At 35.2% G+C, this 16,294-nt stretch overlaps 1 long non-coding RNA gene across 2 annotated transcripts; it reads right to left on the bottom strand.

The window, feature by feature from the left end:
* Positions 1-13,619: 13,619 nt before the first annotated feature.
* On the bottom strand, positions 13,620-16,294 carry LOC142523628 (uncharacterized). 2 transcript variants are annotated; one of them, XR_012814787.1, is made up of 7 exons: positions 15,972-16,294; positions 15,755-15,898; positions 14,993-15,670; positions 14,710-14,856; positions 14,450-14,618; positions 14,095-14,363; positions 13,620-14,027 (listed from the first exon to the last, which is right to left on the bottom strand). It is a non-coding gene; the product is annotated as an uncharacterized LOC142523628 (long non-coding RNA). The 2 variants fall into 2 exon arrangements; XR_012814788.1 differs by lacking the exon at positions 14,993-15,670.

Below are 16,294 nucleotides of genomic sequence, written 5' to 3'. Positions count from 1 at the left end.
CTTGTATCTTTATTTTTCATAACATAAAATTGCTTCCATTGAACTTTGTTATCTCGTACATGCCCCATTATGTCTACAACAATTTATTAGACTTGACAAAATAATCCTGCCTTAAAATAAATCTCAAAAAATCTTTTCTGATGTGGAAGATCAGTCTAGGCTGCAACCACAGAGCATACTCAGAATTTAAGAAATTTTAAACCAGGACTCTGATACCACTTGTTCGTCCCACGTGCAGTAATTTGAGATAATAAATATGAAAATAAACAATAAACTCGATACCGGGATTTACGTAGAAAACTCCTAAAAATTATTAGGGTAAAAATCATGGACGAGATGAAAATAATTTAACTATAATATTTTACGGTGTACAACCATTCACTGTGTTTCCAAATAGAACACACACTCTTTTAATATAGGAGAACAAAACACATCACAAATATTATAGAACTAAGTATTCAAATGCTATAAAACGAGAGAAAACTCGAAGAATGGATGATTTCAAAATGGGGAAGAGAGCTCTATTTATAGATCCTTTTGTCCGTGTGAAGACGCGTATAAAACGCGTCGTCTGAAAATTCTATCAAATTTGCCAACTTCAACATTAAATGATGTCTGCCCATTTACTGCAATTTGCCGACCCTATTTGACTAAATATTTTCCGACAAATTGTTCAGGAAAAATCTGGGTTTTCGTGGCTGCTGATGTCTAGGAAGTTGGTCTGTGCATGTAATCATGAGCAATTTCTTCATCAGTGTAAAGACGCGAAAATTCGAAAATCAAGATTATTAAATTTTGAAATTTTCAAACAATTGGTGCTTAAGTTTTCGAATTATGACAAGATTTGGACTGAAATTACAGAGAGAATGTTATTAATCATAGAATGATTTGCACTAGATTATAGAAGAGATTTTCGGTAATTATGAAATGATTTAAAGGCAAAGAAAAACACTTTTTGTGTCAAAATTAAGAAGGGCGCAACCCTATAAATAAGCTCTCAAGTCATTCGAAAAATCACATCACAATTTTCAAGCAAAACACACTTATTTTTGGGCATGGTAGAGGCAGACAGTAGGCGAACCGCAGCAAAGTTTTCTTCAAATTCGAGTTCCAAGCATCAACCTTTTCTAAGAAAAATCTTTAAGTGGCCCTTACTGTTTTAAAATGATATCTAAGTTTTAAATCGATCGATCATGATGTGCTTTTGTTCCATTCGACCTTTTTTCGTTCTATTCTATTTTGGCTTCGCTATGATTTATTGTTTCATGATTCGTTACGAGCATGTTCAAAGGTACCACTATGTTTTCAATTTGATATGTAAAATTCTAAAATATGACAAGTTATGTCCCTTACGCAATGGGTTATAGTAATCATGATGTGACAAGCTATGGTCTTCACACGGTGTGTTATAATAACCATAATATGACCTTGATGCGGTGTTTTATAATCACCATTATATGACCTTACCTCTTAGAAGAGTAACATATGGGGAACTGATCTGTAAATTTCTATAACAGAAAACATCAAAAATAACAAACTCTGTTAGAGTAGGTGCTCATCAAGCCAACTTGTGGCTCGGGCTTTTATTAACTATAATGTAAAGCAATCTTTATTTTAATAATATTTTACGATTTTATTCAATTATGGCAGTATATTTTACCTGTATATTAATGTAAGCTGCATAGATAAAGTATTTGAATAAACAATATGTAAGGCCCTGTAATTAATTATCCTGTAATTTGGCATAATTAGAATAATTATTGAGTTGTAAATTAAAATAATTATTTATGCCAAATAAATTCAAGAAGTGTTAAAAATATGTATTTTAGAATATCGGAGAATTTAACGATATAAAATACATATAGAGTTTAAATAACACAAGAGAGAAAAAGAAAACCCATTTCCCTCAACCCAATTCTCGCAACCCTTGGAGCAGCTGTGGAAGAATCGCGATATCTCTTCCGTCCGGCATCGAAATCTCGATCGGTCTGAAGGGGTGTCTTCCAAACATCTTAGGCTTCGTTTCAAGACAGAAATCGCGAATTTTGAGCAAGGAGGCGAGCAGATCGAAGCTCCATTTCGTGACCCTGTTTCTGTGCAGTATTTTGGTGAGTTCAGTTGCAAGGTACTTCGGTGTACTCTAAGATTGATCTCCGTTCTGGGTACCATCAAGTGCGAGTTAGACAAGAAGATGTGCCGAAAACAGCTTTTGGCACGGGATACAGACACTTTGAATTTTTGGTTATGCCTTTTGGTTTGACCAATGCTCCTGCTGTGTTTATGGACATGATGAATCGAGTATTTCGTAAATATCTCGATCGTTTTGTGATTGTATTCATCGATGATATTCTTGTTTATTCCAAGTTCGAGGAAGAGCATGCCAAACACTTGAGGATAGTTCTTTGAATTCTTCAAAAGAAGCAGTTCTACGCCAAGCTATCCAAGTGTGAGTTTTGGTTAGATAGAGTTGTGTTTCTTGGCCATGTCATATCTCAACATGGTATTTCTGTCGATCCAAGTAAAGTGTAAGCAGTTCTGAATTGGGCACGACCGACCAATGTGCCAGAGATTCGTAGTTTCATTGGTTTAGCTGGTTATTACCGGAGATTTATCGAAAATTTCTCAAAGATTGCTAGACCTATCACTCAACTGACTCAGAAAAATCAGATATTCATTTGGTCTGATGAATGTGAGTCAAGTTTTGTTGAGTTGAAGAACAGATTGACTTCTGCACCAGTTCTTACCATTCCAAGTGATTCTGGAGGATTTGTTGTTTGTACCGACACGTTTAATCGAGGTCTAGGTTGTGTTCTGATGCAGCATGGCAGAGTAGTGTCCTATGGTTCTCGTCAGTTGAAACTGCATGAGTCTAAGTATCCTGTTCATGACTTAGAATTGGCTGCTATTGTTTTTGCTCTCAAGATTTGGAAACATTATTTGTTTGGGGAGCAATTTGTAATCTATTCTGATCACAAAAGCTTGAAGTATCTGTTCTCTCAGTCAGATCTGAATATGAGACAGAGACGTTGGATGGATCTTTTGAAAGATTTTGATTGTGAGATCCAGTATCAACCGAGAAAAGTGAATGTCATTGCCGATGCTTTGAGTCGTAAGGTTGTTGATATTAATTTATCCTCGATTCATGTTTCTAAGTTTCGAGAGGATATTTGCACTTCTGGGTTGGATTTTCAAATCCAAGGTAATGTTGTTTGTGTGTCTCAGATTTCTATTGAGCCAGAGTTGATTCAGATTGTAAAGTCAGCTCAGAAAACTGATGATCGAGTTCTGAAATCTTATGAGTTAGTTTCTCAAGGATACCAATCTGGTTTCTCAATTCACTCAGATGATTCTCTTCGGTTGAATGGTAAATTGGTTGTCCCAGATATTCCTGAATTGCGTACATCCATCCTTAAAGAAGCTCATTGTACTCGATATAGTATCCACCCTGGAGGAAGGAAAATGTATCATATTCTACGGCCTCAGTTTTGGTGGAAGAATATAAAAAGGATGTGACTGAGTTTGTGTCTCGTTGTATGATTTGTCAGCAAGTCAAAGCAGAACGAATGAGACCTGGAGGATTACTACATAGTCTTGAGGTTCCTCGATGGAACTGGGAGCACGTGGCTATGGATTTTGTCACGCATTTGCTACGTACTTCTCGTCATTTTGATGCCATTTGGGTGATTGTCGATAGTTTATCTAAGTCGGCACACTTTATTCCATATGAGAGGACGTATTCGTACAAGAAAATGGCTCGTCTGTATATTGAAAATGTTGTGAGACTTCATGGAGTTCCAGTTGCAATAGTCTCAGATCGTGACCCTAGATTCACATCAAAGTTTTGGACTAGTTTTCAAAAAGAAATGGGTACAGGACTTGCGATGAGTACTGCGTACCATCCTCAGACAGATGGTCAGACAGAGCGTACAATCCAGACACTCGAGGATATGCTTTGAGCTGTAGTCATGATTTTAAAGACAGTTGGCAGGAAGCTTTACCACTGGTAGAATTTTCATATAACAACAGTTTCCAGGTGACTATTGGTATGGCTCATTTTGAAGCTTTGTATGGCAGACGGTGTCGATCACCTCTTTGTTGGGATGAATTTGGTGAGAAGTAGTTGACTGAACCTGACATTGTTCAGGAAATACATGATAAAGTCCAGTTGATTCGTCAGAGAATGAAAGCTGCCCAAGATCGTCAAGCTAGTTATGCTAACAGACGTCGTCGACCTCTAGAATTTCAAGTTAGAGATTTTGTGTTTCTGAGAATCTCTCCGTTTAGAGGTATTGTTCATTTTGGTATGAGGGGTAAGTTATCATCTCGTTTCGTTGGCCCCTACGAGATTGTTGAGCGTATTGGTACTTGCGCTTATCGTTTGGATTTGCCCCAGTCATTGGCTGGCATCCACGATGTTTTCCATGTTTCTATGTTGCGTAAGTATGAGCCCGATCCGTCTCATGTGATTTAGCCTGATGAGGTTGAACTCTACCCTTCTCTATCATATACTGAGTATCCTGTTTGTATCTTGGATCATAAAGATAAAGTTTTACGCAATAAAGTTATACCACTTGTACGTGTTCAGAAGTCGAGACATGGTGTAGAAGAATCAACGTGAGAAACAGAAGAGAAGATGAGAGCATCTTATCCATATCTTTTTGATTCTTAATAATGTATTGTAGGTTTTGTATCGTGTGTAAGATGTATGTGTATAAACATAAATTTCAAGGACGAAATTTATTTTAAGGGTGGAGTAGTGTAAGGCCCTGTAATTAATTATCTTGTAATTTGGCATAATTGGAATAATTATTGAGTTGTAAATTAAAATAATTATTTATGCCAAATAAATTCAAGAAATGTGTTAAAAATATGTATTTTAAATATCGGAGAATTTAACGATATAAAATACATATAGAGTTTAAATAACACAAGAGAGAAAAAGAAAACCCATTTCCCTCAACCCAATTCTCGCAACCCTTGGAGCAGCTGTGGAAGAATCGCGATATCTCCTCCGTCCGGCATCGAAATCTCGATCGGTCTAAAGGGGTATCTTCCTAACATCTTAGGCTTCGATTCAAGACAAAAATCGCGAATTTTGAGCAAGGAAGGCGAGCAGATCGAAGCTCCATTTCGTGACCCTGTTTCTGTGCAGTATTTTGGTGAGTTCAGTTTTTGTGCTTCTGAAATTCGAAGTTTTGTGTATTATGAGTTAAGAATATCGACTTGTAGTTCAAATAAAATGTGAAGCTCTGTTTGTTAGCTTTTTATAGCCACTAGAGTCATTGAATTTGGATAAGAAACGGATTTGATATGATTTTTCTACCAAAACGTGTCAAAATGGAATTCTGTGCTGGAGCTGTGTACAACACCTACTGTAATTCGGGTTTATGGCATATATGCACTCGGATTCTGGGTTTTTGGTTAAAATAAAAGTTGTAGAGCTATGTCTTTTCTTCGAAATGAGACTTTAATCGTTAATTTCCATTAAGAATTGAGAGAGTTATGCTTGTTTTACTGAAACTACGCAGTATTAGAGTTCTGTCCGTGAATTGTGTGAGTAGCAGCGTGTTCTTGTTAATTCTAGCATTAATCTACTCAGATTCTGGAATTGGTTTCTTCTAGAAAAACTTAGATATTTAAGTTGTCTTTCATTTCCATTTGGCGGATATTGATTTGGGTCAAAAATGAATTAGATATGAATTTATGGTCATAGGTGCCGAATCTGAAACTGTAAAAGAATTTGTTTTTCTAGATTTCTGTTTTTGGGTGTTTATCTGTGTCAAGATGATTGAATTTCTTGTTGAAATCTTCTGATGAAATATGGGATTTTTGAGTTAGGATTCCAACCATGCATGATAAATATATTTTCGTTAAGTTTTGGTTAAGTTTTGATCTTAAAACTTAGCATAGGTACAAGCTGAAATTTGGAAATATTGTTATTGAATTGGAAATTTACTCGACTTGTTATATTATCTTATTGTTAGGCCAAGGAGATCAAAGTTAAGCTTGTTGTCGTTATCAGTCGGTATAGGTATGTTACAGCTCGGTAACATACGACGGTAAAACATAAATTATGTTTAATTGTCATTCTGTGTTACATGGATCGTGTTTATGACTTGTTGACTATTGTAAATTGTTAAATGCCTTCGTTGTGATCTATGTTTATTATTATGACATATTATTGGCATTTAGCATCGGGCATACAGTTATGACATTCATGTTGAGCCTATCGTTTTTGTTAGCCCATTGTTGATATCCGTTGTTATCTAGCACCGTTTGTTTATCTCGGGATCATTGTGTGGCTGATAGGACTATACACATGAGACCGTAGATGTGATTAAACAATCCCGTGGTTAGTGCAGCCTTTTGAGGTGAGCGCTGGGATTGTGTCATCTAGTTCATTCTGTTGTGCCATCCTGTTATAGTGTATCAGCTGTATGGAGGTCGAGTCAGGGGTGTTATTCAGCACAGCTTGGCATACCTCGCATACTTGGCAGGGCGATTTAGCTGCATGACGATGTAGCTCCCCTGTGTTGTTGCTCGAGCATTATTCCAGTTGTTATCGTACCGTTTGTTGGCTTCTGTTATCCCGGTTATTCGTTGAGCCTTTCATGCATTGCATATCACATTTCATTATATGATTATACATGATTTATGTTATTGTTGTTATTGTTGTTATTGTTGGACTGTTTCATACCAGAATCCTAACCTCAGTTGTTTACTGGGGAGGCTACTGTGGTTGCTATTGGGCACCATGGTAGATCTCTCGAGTCGTTTTGCAACATCAGGCCGAGGTTCCGCCAGTGGAGATCGGGATTGAGGTTGGATTGCTTGTTTCTGTTCAGCGGAGTCTTCCAGTTAGTCTATACGTATGTCTTGGGTTTGTTTCAGTCTTGTATTGTAGTTTATTTGTCGGGGAAATGCCCCGTGTATCTGTAGTAGTATTTGGTTGTTTTGTGATATTCTGAGTCGACTCTGTGATGTTTATGATCTGGTGAGTATTTGGTAAGTTTTCATTTCTGTTTAGTCCTGGCCAGTGCGGCTATAGGTTGTTTAATTTTGGTTTTGTTTTAATGACTCTAGTGGGAGTATATTTTGATATAAATTGCTGCTTGAGTTTTTCGGGATGTCCTATTTACGGGGAGGTCATGCCGAAATTTTTCTAGGCCCTGAGGTCCGTTTTAAAGTATTTTAAACCTTTTTCCGCTGCAGTTTTAAATCAAACCATTATTGTTTGATCATTATTTGTCATTAGAGTAAATGAGCCTCACACAATAGGTACCATGAGGTCTATCTCTCAGCTTAAGATCCTTAATTCTTCCTTAGTAATTTTCCTTGATTCCTCCTTAGTAATTTTCGGTGGGATCCTTGATTCTTCCTTAGTAATTTAGTAATTTTCCAAATTTTTTAACAAACAATGATATGGTATCATTTTTTAATTGTTCAGCTAATTTTTCATGTGAAATTGATGGTTCCAGTTTCACAATAGTTAGAGACTTAGTCAACTGAGAGATAGACTGATCATCTTCTCTTAGTTTTCAATTCAAATTGATAGTTTTTAAGTCCGCAAACAAGTCATAGAGTTTTATCTTGCTCGAATATTTGGATTCATGTATTGCTATAGTCTTGACACCTCATTCTTTTGGGAATCCTCTCATTACCTTCAAGACCACTTCCCGGTTGCTGTACATTTTTCCAAGTGCACTGAGTTCAATCACGATTCCACTGACTTTTTAATCAAAGTCAGGGATTGATTAACCAGGTTTCATCTTGATATTCTCAAATATTTTTATCGCCACAGAGAGTTTGTTTTCATTGGTTTGTTCATTACCTTCGCACACTTGAATCAAATTTTCCCAAATTTCTTTTCTAGTCTTACAAATTTTTATTTTGCTAGATCTGTTTTTGTTAAAAATTTTGTACAAAATCTCCTTAACCACATTATCAAGATTAGCTTTCTTATTTTCATCATTCGTACGTTCATTCCTTTGTTTTTCTATCATTTGAAAAGTGCCATCAGTGATGGCTATTGTTGAATTGAATTTCAATGTCTTCATTGGTAAATCCATGATAACAAACTACATATCATCATCCTGAGTAGCTAAATGAATCTGCATTCTTATTTTGCAGCCATCAAAATCCTCCTTGTAGAATATCGGAATTTTGCTGAATGAAAACAATTGAGAATATACGTTTAGACTCGTTAATAAGCCTCACTCTGATACCACATAATGGAATCGATTGTAATGTTTAGAAGGGAGTGTTGAATAATCACTAGACACCATCTACTTTTTTTTAGAATTAATTAATCGGGTTGGAAAATAGATTATATATATTCTCAATTGTCAATGTCATTTGACTAAAAATGAGTGCAGAAAGAAGTCAAACCGACATATTAAAGAAATCAAATAATGGATTGGTTGTTTAAACTGAAAGTGGAGAGTACGCATGTTTGTTTCTGGATGTTCGGAGAACTCAAGCTCCTATGTCACTCTTTCTTTCTTTTGGAATGATCACACTAGAAGGTTTTTGATAGTACAAGTAATTTGTAAAATCTCATTTCAGTTTGGATTTAAACATTACAAAACTGAAACTTCTAGTACACCTCAACTGAATGAATGACAATATACAGACTGCTATTAAATACAATTAAATATAATACTGCTATATCCTAGCACTTAGTGATCCTTAGTTATCAAATACAATTCTTTGTAAAATGTGCTCAACTGATTGAGCTTATATCATATACTTGAAGATTTGAATGCTTGAATCCCTGTAAAAAATCGTAGAGCTTTGCTAAACTGAACTCTTTCTCTATTTATAGACTCTGAATGCAACGGTCTCGAGTTTCAAGAAGAATTCGTTCCAAAAATAAAGTGTTTGTTGGGTTGTATTTTGTCCATAACATTAGCTGACAATCGCACAATGATGCAGTCAATTTTGTATGTAAAATTTATCCAAACATCAGTTTAGCTTTCTTAGACTTAAACCGATGTCCTTGAGAATGTATGAAAATTTTATCGACTGATAGACTTAGTAAAGTGATAAATTTTAATACGCGTCAGTTTATTCTTGACCTATTCCAGTCTATTTAGTTTAGTTTAGCTAGTTGACTTGGTTACTTCTGTTTACTCTTCTACAATTATCATGACAATCATGATAACACGATATGTTCGCAAACTTTAATGTAGGACTATACGCATCTACCTTTTCGTTTTTAAATTCACTCGTTTACTTGATTGAATAATAATAAACATCTAAACGTGTATTATATCATGATCTCTATATTAATATGATAATATTTTTGTGATAGGCTATGTTTATCTGATTTTCTCTTATTTTACTTAGTTTTCATATTTAGCCCAATTAAAAAATATAAAAGTGAAAACAAAAATAAGAACACATGGAATTTTAATATGGTTCGGTCAAATCGACTTAGATCCACGGGGTCATACTTAGCTATCAAGCACATCCACTAAATATAGGAAGTGTTTGGAAGAGCTTCTAGGAAGCACTTCTTGGCTTCTAGCTGGTTAGAAGTTTTTGGGGATGTTTATGAATGAATACCAGCTTCTGCTTCAATTTCTTCTTATCCAAAAGCTAGAAGCAAGTCTGAGATAATTTTTATGCTTCTGTTTTTTTGTTAATAGTTTAAAGTTACAATTTGACATTTGTATCATTAAAAAATCTATCATATTCTACAATTTCTCTCTATTTTTATAAATATTTTTGGAGATTATTTAAAATATTAAAATTTTTACATATAAGTTTTAAAAATTTGAATGAAATTCATAAAATTTCAATCATATTTTATTACAAATATTAATTTTTTAAAAATATATAAGGGGCAATTGTCCTAAAATTCCCAACAACATTTTAAAATTTGAGTTCAGTCCCTAGTTAAGGTTTTATTTCGTCTCACTCTCAGACAAAACTAAACATACGTTCTAACTCCCTGATTCACCACTGTTGCCCCTTTTATTCAATTGACCCACTTTTACCTCTTTTATTTATTTTTTAAACACTCATCCTCGAAAAGAAATCTCATTTTGGGGCAAACATCAACGACTTGAGCCCTGAAACATGAAGACATTGTGCAGAAGAAATTTTTGAAACCCATCGTGCTGATAAGAAATTCGTCGTACTGAGAAGACCCTTGAAGAGATCGTGTTGATAAGAAATCCGTCGACCTTGAAGCTGACAAAACCCTTGAAGTGTAGAATTATTGAGTGATAAGAACCGAACCAAAAACAATTGAAGACGAGTTCAAAGTGCATTTTTTTCCTCAAGTCTTATGTTTTTTTTCCTGAAATTACATGTTTGTGATTTAATTTTGCTTTATTTGTTTCAATTTTAATGTTGTTGTTGTTATTGCGTGATTTTCTTTAAATTAACTTCTACTAATTTCATTTTTAATGTTTAGGATTTAGTATTATTATTGATTTTGTGTTTCATGTGTTTCAATTGTGAGTTGATCATCTGGAATATTGCCCCGATTTGTCGATTAATTCAATTTTATCTTCTAATTTTACAGTTTATTTCTTTATTGTAGAAGTTGTTAGTTTTTGTAAAATTCTCTTGAAATTCTTTACGGTATTAACTTTTTATGTTTTTATGTATTAGGTGCAAAATAGAATCTGTAAGTGAGGCTTGCAATCTTTCGTTTTTGGGTAGTTGTAAGTGCAAGAAGCAGTTGTTTGTGATTTCAATTTTCAATGGTTGTAGTCTGATGGTTATATTTGTGAGACTTGGAAAGAAATGTGCAGAGATTACTCCCGAATCTATGATTTTGCAATATCTAGCTCCACAACACAAGATGTACCTGACTTTGAACGATGATGATGATGTCCTAAATATGATTCATCTTCATATGTGCATGAAGCTCACCATGATTGAATTGAGAGCAGAGAGTAAAAATGAACATTTCAGCGGCATAAATATTGGGAGGTAAAATATATTATATTTCTCTTCGTATTTTGGTTTGATAATTTTTTTATTTTACATCTAGTAAGCTTGAAATTGTGAAATTTTGAAACTAGTGTGGTTTTATAATTTTTTCTCTAATATTATGATGTAAATACATTTTCCTGGCAGATTATTGGTTAATAATATGTAGTTGGACACATATTTAGGAGAAATGCAGATTATATGATTTGAAAATACTAATATTATTGACATTCAATATTTTACATTTTGTATGTTAAATACTTATTCGTGTATCTTGCACTTAACAAGTTTATATCAAATTGGTAAGGGTTTTTGAGGAAGACAGATAGTCAAATAGTGATAATGAAGCCGATCAGGCCTCATTGTGCAATACACTAGATGCTTGGATTAACTGCATCTGTGGTGTAGGTCAATCATTCAAGGATACTGCTGACTTTAGACAATGTGTTAAAAATTATGTCGTTGCTACAAGACGTTCATTTTCGTACAGAAAGAATGATAGCAAAAAAGTCACTGCTACTTGTACTGAAAACAGTTGTGGCTGGAGGATTTATGTTCCCGGCGCTTGTTCTTTGATCTCCTCGCTTCTATAACATCTAAGGCACGCTTTTACTTTCGTTTTCTCATCACTTACGCTCTAAGTATTCTGTAATACATGTATATGTACGTTCGATTTGCGATCCTTCATGTGTGTGCGTTTTGGTGGTGTTTTAGTATGAAACTTGCATCACTTTGTTTAAACCACTTACGTTTCCGGTGATCTGTGCAAGGGGATGCTGTGATGTGTTGTTAAGGGGCTGAACATGGAGACATGATGTTGTTTTGGGGATTAAATCGCTGCTGGTGGCTGTGGTATGGAGGGCCGAGTGGCGGTGTCACCTTTTGGTGAGGGTATGGGGGAGATCGCGTGTCAGGTATGTAGCCAGTGGTGCAAGGGCCGGCCCAGGGCCTGGACCAGACCATTTGGGGTCTGAGCCGTGGTTAATGGAGGCTCGAACACTGCTGGTGCAATCCAGAAGACCGAACGAGTGTGGATGAGGGGTAGCGATCCGTGCGTTGGAGATCTCGACGTGCTAGTGGGTGATATCGATTTCCAGCGCGCATGGGGCTGGGTTCGTGGAGGTAGTAGGTCCATTATGATCTGTTCTAGGTCCTAGGAGGGTGGGCTCGTGGCTGGTGCAAGTTGGTTGGGTCTAAGGATGCTTGATTTCGAGTTGGTCACGTCGAGGGTGGTAAGAGAGGGAACTAATATTTTCCAGCAACTCTAGGGACTTGGCCGAGGGATTAAGAGCCTAGTCTTGACTGATTTAAGGTTCTTTTAATTGTTTATGAGGTGTGGAACGAAGTTGGGAAGAATTTGATTAAGTTTCGATTCGATTCGGGTTAAAACCGAGACCCCAATCCAAGTTTTAAAACGAATCGGTTAAATTCTGAAATTTGGCTGGATTTTACGTCTAGAAACGCTTTTAAAAATGTTTTGGGACATTTTAAGGAGTTTGATAAGCTTCGGGTCAATTTTAGAGGTCCAGGGTTGAAACGATAATTTTTGGGTTTCTAGGGGCAAAATGGTCATTTTGCACCCGGGCTGAGATTTTGGTCATGACAGTGCCCTAAGCACAAATTTGTGATATTTTAAATGTTTATGCATCATGTTTTCGATTTTTACGCAATTATGATAAATACGGTGCATGCTTGGTTTAAAGGAAAATTTCGTATATGCATGCTTTTATTTAAGTGATGAATATGATGACATGTTTTGAAGGAAGTGATTTAGTTGTGACTAACACGATGACACGATGACATGTAAGGCCAGGACTCAGTGGGCGGGTAATGCTGTCGCCGATGATCCTCGCCGCCGGGTACCACGGTTACACGTAGATGGATCCATCAACTGACATGATGATATGAAAGTCACAGCTAATGAACAGAATTCAAATTAAGGAAATTAACACGTATATGTTGACACGATGTTACATGCTATGATTATTATCATGTTTTGACAGGTAACGATTATGCATATGATTTTACTGAAGTCATGAAATGTATGTTTATTACGATATTTTTCACTGCTGCTTGTTACGTATATGTATTTGTTATCACGGTACAGGTGTGTTGAGTCTTTAGACTCACTAGGTGTGTGTGATGCAGGTAAGAATTTTGATCAGGAGACTGGAGGTGGTGATGATGACTGAACGGCCGGGGCTGGTGGCGCACGTTAACGTTAACCCGAGGACCTTTGTATTATTCCGCAAGAATATGATTTTATGGGAACACGTTTAAACAATTTTTAAATGTTGATGATTTTATGTTTTCGAAGGTTTTGACAAATTTTAAAGTGCTTGACGTTTTATATTTTTAAACGGAAATTGTTTAGGTTGGTTACTCTTTTCATTGTTTTTAAATGCAGTTATTTTTATTCAGAGGTGGGATGACTTTTTAAAAGCATGTTCAACTTATTTAAATGTTTTTGATGTGCGAGTATTTTCCGCCTTAGTTTGTTTTACAAAAAAAATGTTCAGTAGAATTTTAAAATGAGTAGATGTTACACTTTACGTGGTGCTCGATCAAAGATAAATTGTACTCAAGGCATGTGTACTGTGTGCTCGGTTAGTAAACTATATACCCAATTCATGTACAGATATAGCTTATTCACTAGGATTACGTAGCGATAAACCAAGATTAAAAAAAATAAAGATATAGCAACAACCATTTGTTTGTCTTCATTCCATAATTTAAACCAACAAAACGACATACACTTGCAATGTTCAAACTCCAATACTACTATAACTTCTTAACCATAAGCATAATGCAAATTATTAATTACTCAAACTTGTTTTTCGACAGTCCATTTTCATCAGATAATATTGTGGCTGCCATACGAGCTCGATAAGTGTCCATCTTCACATCTGCTACATAGCTCCAAATTTCATCCGTGTCACAGGCTAGACTCTCCAACCACATGCATGTATAAACATCACAATCGAGGGTTGCACCTTGTTGACGACAAGGTTCTCTTAACACTGGCTCACTAACTATGTCGAATCCTGATAAGTGGCTATGGCACCGGCCAAAAACTTTGTCTGCACAAAACAGAACCTTCATACTTCAATCTTAATTTGTATTTAATTTTATTATGGTTAAACTTACATAAACTTTTTTTGTCCCAACTGCGAGTGGACTATGCATGGAGTTCCACATTTAAACATCCTTTCATCTTGTTTGTAAACCAACAAAAACCAATGCCATCTGTCACTCGTGGGGAAAATGATATATCTGCATCTTCTAAATACATTTTTACCCAATTCCTATAGTTTACCCATCGTGAAATATGTCATCTATGCAAGAAAATCTCCATAATCATTTCAGTGCACCATCCTTCTTTTCCCATATTCTTGAAACTTTGTAACCACTTCGTTCTACAAATTCAAGACAACATATACTCATGTATCTTAACCCGTAAAACCCAAAAAAAATTGACAAAAAATTTCAAGCTGCTACGAACCTGCACAATCTTGTCCATGCAATAAATTTCAAATCCATGCTCGAAACTTTGCTTTTGCATAATTCTCATGTAAACATTAATTATCTCTGACGTAACACGATCACCAAACAGAAAATGACAGAATATCATTCCAATTAACCTCATAAACTTATCTTGTCAAACGACAACTCTACAATAATAGAAAATTCAATTCCATCAAAAAAAATTTTGAAACATTACTACGAAAATAAGAAGAAGAAACATATAGAAGATCAACGTACTCCAATTCCTTCCTAGCAAGAAAGTTTGTCAAAAAGTTCCTCTCTTCATCAACTTCTTCTTCATGCCCAAAAATCAGATCTACTTTTGAATTCATTCATGGAAACTTTGCCAGGAATATTGCCTTTTTTCTCAACATCTACAAATTCCTATCCAAAAGTGGCGATATATTTTGTAATATAACATCAAATCCAAACATCATTAACAATAATATAACTAAAAAAACAAAAAATAAATTAAATTTAAAATAATCAGTAGTATGAGATTAAATTATTCTCCATTTACATGTTTTGTCACCTTCCTCTTACGTCTTGGTGTTGAGCTTGGCAGGGTCACAAACATGGACCCTTTTTTTCTTCACACGATCAGCCCTACTCCTTACATTGTCCACAATTGAAGATTGAAAAATAGTACGCTTCTCTACTTCTGAAGTACCATCAACAGTACCACCATTGCTCCCATCATCTGATCTATTTCCAGAGTCACTTCCTAACACGTAATTGTCTTCTTCTTTTAAAAAATCGTCACTATTATGATTCAATTCATTACTTTCGGTACCAATTTCCATATCATCAATTAAAGCATTCAAAGAATCAGATCCCTCTAATTCTTTGTTTTCTTTCGCCAGATCAAAAATAACTTATTGTACCATTACATCTACAAAATCATCAAAGTTAGAGGCTGCATCATGTGCTAACTCAAAAGTAACTTCCTTGGTTTAATCAACATTCTCCTCATCTTCAACAATATTGTCACATTTATCGACCACAAAGTGTTTTCCCTTAATTCTATGTCTCACATTTCCTCGCTCTAATTTAGCACACCTCTTTTTCAACATCTTTATCTCATCCATTTGTTTCATGACAATTTTCTCAAATTGTTTTGCTTCAGATCTACCATCTTCTTGCTTTAAAACACGCTTTATGTCCAACAAACCTCACAAAATGGATGTATCGACAGAATCTACTCACAATTAAAAATAAAATGTCAAACAAACCAACCATAAAATTTACACAACTACTTAATAAACTGAAATAATAAAAATACCTGAGTTGAATCAATGCGTTTTAATAATGATTCAGTGTCAGCAAAATTTAGTGGGATCTTGATTCTCACCCACCCAGACAACCGAGGGTAAATATTTAAACCACGTCATACTCCTAAAACTGAGACAGTCTCATACAACCAAGCCTAAAACAAAAAAATAATAATAAAAGTTATTGAAAATATACTAAGATCATAATTATTAAAGCTACATACTAACCATCAATCCAACCGTGCATCCATCAACTTAAAGCTTTCTTCCGACTTGGCATATCTCTCGGTACAAAAATCGGATGCAGCATCTCCCCAAGCATATTTAAAAAATATTGTAAGATCATCGAGATAAAGAAATATAAAGCCAGGACTGATATAATTGCTAATGGGGAATATTATGCAGTTAAAAATGAACAAAATAAAACTCTAACAAAATTATCAACGTCACTATGTTATCACTTCTTGCAAGTAAAAGTAGTTTTTCATAAATAGCTTTTCGGTTGGCATTGGTGACCTTTCCGTCAAAATGACGCATCAAAAATATGGAGT

Source organism: Primulina tabacum, chromosome 14 (assembly GCF_025594145.1).
Source record: "Primulina tabacum isolate GXHZ01 chromosome 14, ASM2559414v2, whole genome shotgun sequence".
Lineage (NCBI taxonomy): Eukaryota > Viridiplantae > Streptophyta > Magnoliopsida > Lamiales > Gesneriaceae > Primulina > Primulina tabacum.
This window is presented reverse-complemented; position numbering and strand designations above follow the sequence as displayed.